This window comes from Phaseolus vulgaris, chromosome 8 (genome assembly GCF_051622355.1).
Source record: "Phaseolus vulgaris cultivar YP4 chromosome 8, ASM5162235v1, whole genome shotgun sequence".
NCBI classification, from domain to species: Eukaryota; Viridiplantae; Streptophyta; class Magnoliopsida; order Fabales; family Fabaceae; genus Phaseolus; species Phaseolus vulgaris.
The window spans coordinates 20115778-20123244 of record NC_143505.1 but is presented as its reverse complement, the minus strand read 5'-3'; positions in this window follow the sequence as shown (position 1 = coordinate 20123244).

Genomic DNA, 7467 nt, shown 5'->3' with positions numbered 1-7467 from the left:
GGAATGTAAAGACCATTCTCAATTGAATTCAAAATTCCTTGATCAATAGATTCCACAAAGATTTTCATTATGGCTTCCCAATATTTGTAATTCAATCCACAGAATAAAGGAGGTTTGTTGATTGAAGCACCTTCCTCAAAAGATTGTTTTCCAGCCATAGAATTTTTGTTTGGATAAACTTGAATAACTTTCAAGAACCAAGCTCTTAATGCCAAGTGTTAGAATATATGGCTTTAAACTAGAGGGGGGTGAATTGTTTAAAGAGGGTTTTCGCAAACTTTTAAGCCTTGAATGAAATTACTTCGAGAATACCTTGATTGAGAAATCAGTTTTTCAAAACACAAAGCTAAAAGCACAACACTAATAAAACAATCAGTTGTTTCGCAGAAACAATCGGTTGTTTATACCACTAAACAAATATCAAAACTGAATTTAAAGAGTTAGGGATAGAGAGAATGCACACAGATGTTTATACTGGTTCACTCTAAACCCAGAGCTACATCCAGTCTTCTCAGAAACCACTGAGGAATTCCACTAAGCAATCAAACCTAGATCACTTACAACACAACCAAGAAAGTGACCATGATCCCCTTAAGACACACACTTCTCTTGGCCAACACACCAACACTAAGAATGCTGATCTTGATCCCCTCAAGAACACACAACACTTCTCATCAAAACACACAAATAAACTTGTTCAACAGAATACCAGGATTACACTTGTTACAAAAGCAAATATGAAATCAATACAAGTAGAAATCCTATCTCACACTCTTTGATCAATCTCAATCTCTAAGCAATCTCAACTCTTTGAAAAACTCAAAAACTTGTGTTAAAAATCTTATTACTCAAATATGTTTTTCTCAATATATTCAAAGATATTGTTTGTTATCAAATCTTAACAAACTTATTCATTGCATTTAAAAGATTGGTCAAAGCATTAAAGACTGGAGCGTAATCAGTTAAAACATTTAAAGCTCAGTCAAAGCTAAAACAGTTTTTCTGTTATGGTACTAAAACAAACAATCGGTTGTTTCCACGAATCAATCGGTTGTTTTAGTTTTAATAGCTCAACCATTTGAAAAATAGTTTTCAACCTTTTCTAAAAAACACCTAATTACAAAACAATCGGTTGTTTCGACAAAACAATCGATTGTTTTTCACTTAGTTTGAAAAACACTTTTCTTTTAAAAAGATTGAGAATTCCTATGCTTTGGATTCAATCAAGAGTGGATTACATAACCAATCTACCCCAGATCCTATCTAGGACAACTCAGCAACAACAAGCACAACCTAGCCTTCAACATCCTTCAAAGGGTTTGGATTCTTCAAAGCTTGAACACTACTTGGTTCAACACTCTCTTGGGCTCTCTTTTCTTTCCTTTCTAGCTTTCCTAGGGGATGGTTGATAGTATTCATTAATTCTAAGGCTTTGTTCCTTAAAAGATTGATTACCCCTAGAGCTAGATGCATGAGAACTCTTTTTGGATTTGGTATTCTCATCTCTCTCTTTAACCATTTTCCACTTATCTTGTATCAAAGCAAATTGAGCATCCCGTTCTTTGAGTAGGGTCTCATGTTGCAATTGTCTATATGAAAGTGTTTGAACGTCTTGTGCTAATTTTTTTCAAAAGAGATTTGACAGACTCTCCTTCACTTTCATTAGAATGACGAGAATGAGAAGACATGGTTAAAGCTATGTGTTGTAAGTAATTTACCCAAAAAAAGAGAAGGAAAGTAAAGAAGGTAGCTTCCCAGGAAAGGGAGGTGGATCACTTGGATCTCTTAAGTACCAAGCCTTTCCTTTCTAGAATCTATCCCTCAAGACTTTTCACAAATTTGTTTCTAAGTAATTCACTTAGATCACAATTAAGGATGAAAAACACAATTTTATGCAAGAAGAATGAAAAGCAATTAACAAAAACACAATTAAAGGTAGCTAACTAGAAAGCTTTTAAGCTAGATGAATCCTATGGTGAGGCTTCTAGGAACTTAAAACCATTGAAGACACACTCACCGTCAAATGTGTAATTATTTTACTAATTAATCAAGTTTAATGCAAATACAACTCAAAGAAATACAATGACAAATTGAATTGACAAAAATTAGAGATCCTATTCTGTGTTCTTCTTTTGCTTGTTGGCACTCTTTTTTATTGTTACTCTTGTTATTGGCACCCACTCTTTGTGTATTTTTGTAAACTCACTTGCTGCTGCACTTTTGTTCAACCTCCCACAAATATTCAATTTAGTTCTTCAAAACAGCACCTACTAAGTGACAATGGACTCACCACAAAGGTTAGCTCCAACTTAATCTAACACCATTTCTTTTTTAAATTTTACCACCAATCAAAGTGGTCAACAAATTTCAAAGCAAAGAAACAAATCAATTTGGAATTGGACAACATCAAAGGGAGTAATTATATGACACAACTTGAAAGAGTATTGAATGAACATGACAATCAACAACTAAGGCACTCAACAAAAGGTGGCACACAAATTGAACCTAAAGAATGACACTAGAATTGATTAATAAAACCAAAACAGTACTACTGGAATTTTGAGGCACAAGATGCGTAACTTAAATATTTATGCTGAGCTGTATAGTTCGAATTTGAATTCGAAATTTGAATCACAAACAATTCAAGATCTTAGCTAAATTTTGGCATTGGAATCAGACCAAAAAAATGCACCAATTAATTTCGATAAACTTATTAAATCTGATGTTATTTCACTGCTTTTTTTCGCGCTAGAATTGCATACTAATTGTATTTGATTTATCATTTTTTTTCTATTTGGAATTTGACTTAATTTTTTTTTCACTTTTTTCTAACACTTCAATCTGCTTAAATCCAGAATTTCATAATTTTTCTCCAACGAATTTTAATTTCATAAGCAAGAACAGCCAACACAGGATAAAAAACAGAGGAATCCTAATTCTGGAATTAAAAACAGTTTTGAGAAACTTCAAAAACACAATGGAATTGATATATAAGAACTTGTGTGGTTCTATCACTCAAGCATGAACTTAAATCTAAAAGAAAAATGCACCAAAGGATCAAACAATTCAGATTATAAACTTGACTCAAAATCAAATAAAGAAACTAAATCAATCAAGAAAAGTACTAATAGGATTTGATGACAATTCTTGGAAACACATGACTTGACAAAACACAATTGGATTCCAAAATCAAAATGACTCAAATCAACACAATATGAACCAATTAAAATTGCAATAAAGACTAAAAAAAAAAAAAAACAGAACAACACCACAATTAGAAACCTAAAATAGTTTGAAAATGGAAACTCAAGAACAATTTGAGCCAAATGCACGTTTAAAATTGTTCAAACATCATCATGAACCAAAAACGAACTTAAAACAGCAAGACATATAAGGAATATGATAAACAACTCAAAATTAAGAAGAACACAAAATTAAAATCAGGATAAGGCACTTATCTCTTGAAGATCGTAGCTCATGATACCAAATGATGGAAGAAGTGCCTTCATGTGTGACAAAACTTGAATGATGGTGGCGAAAGCATATGAAAGTGGCATGCAAGGATCTCCTAAGAGGTGTGGTATCCTTGAAGGTGCATGAGATGTATGGTGAGTGATAGGGGAGGCCTAATCACTTGGAGGGTGAAAAATAAAAATCAAACACCTATCCTAGAGAGATTAGGAGACAAGAGTGGGATTAGCTCAAATTTGGCAGCAATTCACTCATATGATTAATCTTCCCATTACATGAGCCAAACCCTCTTATTTATAGTATTTAGAGGGCTGAAAATTCAAATGAAAGTGGAGGGAAATTCAAATGAGAAGCATTTGAATTTGGTGCCAATTTCTTAGTCACAAGGGAAGTGTGACTTGGTTTTTTTCATTGGCACCTCCTAAATCTACACCTACACCTTCTTTTTATGTCACATGGAAGGTGTGACTTGTCTTTATACATTTGCACCTCTTATATCTATATAGACACCTCCCTTTATGTTCTACTAAAAAGTACTGAAAAGTAATTACAAAACGAGACATCCAATGATGCTTAGTTGGCCCATATCTTCTATGTGTTGGGCTTCAGCTGAAGCTTGAACTTGTATTCGGACTTGGGCTTGGGCCTTTGCCATTAGACTTGACTCTTGATAATGTGATTGGCAACATTGAGAAAGGAGTATCAACAAGAAATTCTCTAAACAACTCATGTGAGATGGCGACATTTGTATCTCAAGTGGAGCCAAAGAATTGTGATGAAGCTTTACAAGACAGTAATTGAATTCTAGCCATGTAGGAAGAACTGAATCAATTTACAAGAAATAAAGTATGGTCTCTTATTCCTAGAACGTCCAAGATGAATGTGATAGGCACTAAGTGAGTATTCAGGAATAAAATGTATGAGCAAGGCATCATCACAAGGAACAAAGCAAGACTAGTTGCAAAAGGATACAATCAGAAGGAAGGAATAAACTATATGATGAAACTTGTGCTTCAGTAGCAAGGATATAGTAGTGGCATGACTGACAAGACTTTGTTCATCAAGAAAAATAAAGATGATATTATTCTAGTGCAAGTATATGTAGATGACATCATTTTCGAGTCAACAAATGAAGACATGTGTGAAGTTTTTATAGAAGCCATGAAAAGTCATGGTGGGTGAGTTGGACTACTTCTTAGGCCTTCAAGTAAAGCAATTGAAAGATGGGATTTTCATTAGTTAAGCTAAATACTATAAGGACCTGTTAAAGAAATTTGAGATGGATCAATGCACAACTATCAACACTCGTATCTCTACAAGTTGTCACTTAGATAAGACTATGTTGGAAAATTAGTGGATCAAACCAAGTGTAGAGGTTTAATTGGTTCACTCTTATATCTAATAGCTAGTATGCCTGACATTATGTTTATTGTTTGCATGTGTGCAAGGTTTCAATATGCACCTAAGGAGTCACACTACAATGTTGCCAAGAAGATCTTAAAGTACTTGTAAGGGACTAAGGAAGTTGGTTTGTGGTATCCTTGTATTGTTACTTTAAATTTAATTAGTTATTCTGACTCAGACTTTGCATGGTGTAAGAATGACAAGAAAAGCACTAGTGGAACGTGTCACATGCTAGGATCAAGCTTGATTTCATGGCATTACAAAAAGCAAGCTTGTGTAGCACTATCCATAGTCGGGCTGAGTACATAGCTGCAAGGAGATGCTATGCTCAAAACACTTTGGTTAAAACAACAACTAAGTGACTTTTGAAATACCTTGAATAATATCTCTCTATTGTGTGATAATACAAGTGCAATTAATTTGACTGAGAATCCTATCATTCATTTAAGAACAAAACATATAGAAATAAGACATTATTTCCTTCGTGATTATTTTTTCTTTGATACAAAATTTTAATTGATTAATTATTGTTTTCATAGATTATTTTTTCTGTTTTTGTACTACATGTGTGACTAGGAAAGAGAAATTGAAAAATCTCTTTGACTGTTTGACTAGGCATCCACATGAGTTTCATAGGAATTTGTTATTAACCAAAAGAATCTTTTGCAGCCTTTGAATTCTAGTCAGACTAAAACTTTTTTTTTATTGATTTCTCCTCTCTTTTCAAAATTAATTGGTTGAACTAAACATATGCACAAATTGCCAACATTGCTTTAATCTCTATAAAATCACAGTTTTTCTAACATTTTACTGCATCACAAAATTGTTTTCATCTCTGCACTGCATTCCACATTTTAGTCCATCTTTGTTTTGTATTTTCCTTTTCTCACAGCTTCTTCAAATGGCTTCTTCCTCACACAAGAAGAGGAGATCCCGAGAACGATCTTCCACTAACATTGGGATTCTGGAAAAATGGTTTGTTGGATATGAAGAAGCAATTGCATCTTTTATGCATGAAATGAGCAGAAAACAAATAAACATTCCTAAGGTGTTGGAGTTCTCATGGATGAAGGAGAAGAAACTAGAAGATCCAAGGGAACTGCTGGAATTCCAGAGGCTGAAACCTCTGTTGGAAATAATAGGAAATGTGTATCTTAATCTGATCAAGGTATTTTACACCAATGTTAGTCTTGAAGGGAAAAATATGATATCTAGTGTAAAAGGAGTCACTATGTTGATCACCTCTGAAGTTTGGAGCAACATTGCTGGCTTAAAACACTTTGGAGTGAAAGTAGGCAGAGGAAATGTAGCTAAAATTAGTGAATTCCACAAGATGCAGTTTTATCGATCTTGTTTGAAGGATTCTAAACTTAACTCTTAGATTCTTAGCATATATAATTGCATGACAACTAACACCCATGGGAGCAATCATGCTATGCTAAATGAGTTGGACTTGATCTTGATATACTGCATCATGAATAAAATTAAGGTGATCTGGATCAATATCATAAAGAAACACATGTTCAAGTCTAGAACACTTTTGAATTACAAGTTTCCCTATGCCATCATGGTTTCAAAGTTCGTTGACTACTTTGAAGTTTATGTGAAAGATGAGCGAAATGAATCCATCAAATCTTTTAGTGAAATTGACTACTCAACCATAATAAAAATAGATTTTAGAAGCACAATGATGCATGGATCTATTGAACTTAAAGATTTAATGTCTCCAAATCTATGAAGATTGCTTGAAGACTGGGTTGCTGCTTGTGGGCATGGGTTCTGGGTAGATTAGAATTTGTCAATCCACTTTTAGCTTAATCCAAAACTGAATCAATCAAATTCTTTCAAAAGAAAAGTATTTTTCAAAGTAGTGAAAAATAACCTGTCGATTTATCGTTCCAATTGGTTGTTTTACAGTCACTGGTTTTGAAAAGGATTTGAAAAAGTTAAAATTGGCTGACCTCACAATCAAGGCCAATTCATTCGGTTGAATCGAGTTTTCAATCGATTGTTTTTTAAAAATCTTAACAACATTTGTTAAGTCTGGTAAATCTGTTTTACATGATTCTAAACTGTTTTGGTTCTTGATTAAAAGTCTTAAACGACTCTTTTTTAGACTATATAACTGATGTTTTACATTTCTAAAGAGAGAGAGATCAGATTACCTAAAAGATTAAAGTTTTTCAAGATTGCTTAAGGCTTTGCTTTGGTTAAAAGTGGAATAGGAACTGTTATAATTCTTTTGTATCAGGTGTGATCTTTCTTGTTCTTACTTGTATTTGTTTTCATATTTGTAAAACATGTAAGGTACTGGTGAATATAGTCAAAGGGTGTTCTGACTTGTAGTGAATTGTGTATCAAAGAGGGTGAGTGTTCTTGAGGGGTTCAAGATCACCTCTTTGGTGTTTGTGTGTTTGGATTCAAGATCACACAATGAGTTCTTAGTGGTTAGCTGAGGATTGGATGTAGCTCAGGTTAAGAGTGAACCAGTATAAATTCTTGTGTGAATTTCTCTATCCCTCACTCCTTAAAACTGTTTGAACTGTGCTTTTATAAACTGCTGATAAAAACAATCAGTTGATTCGCATAAAC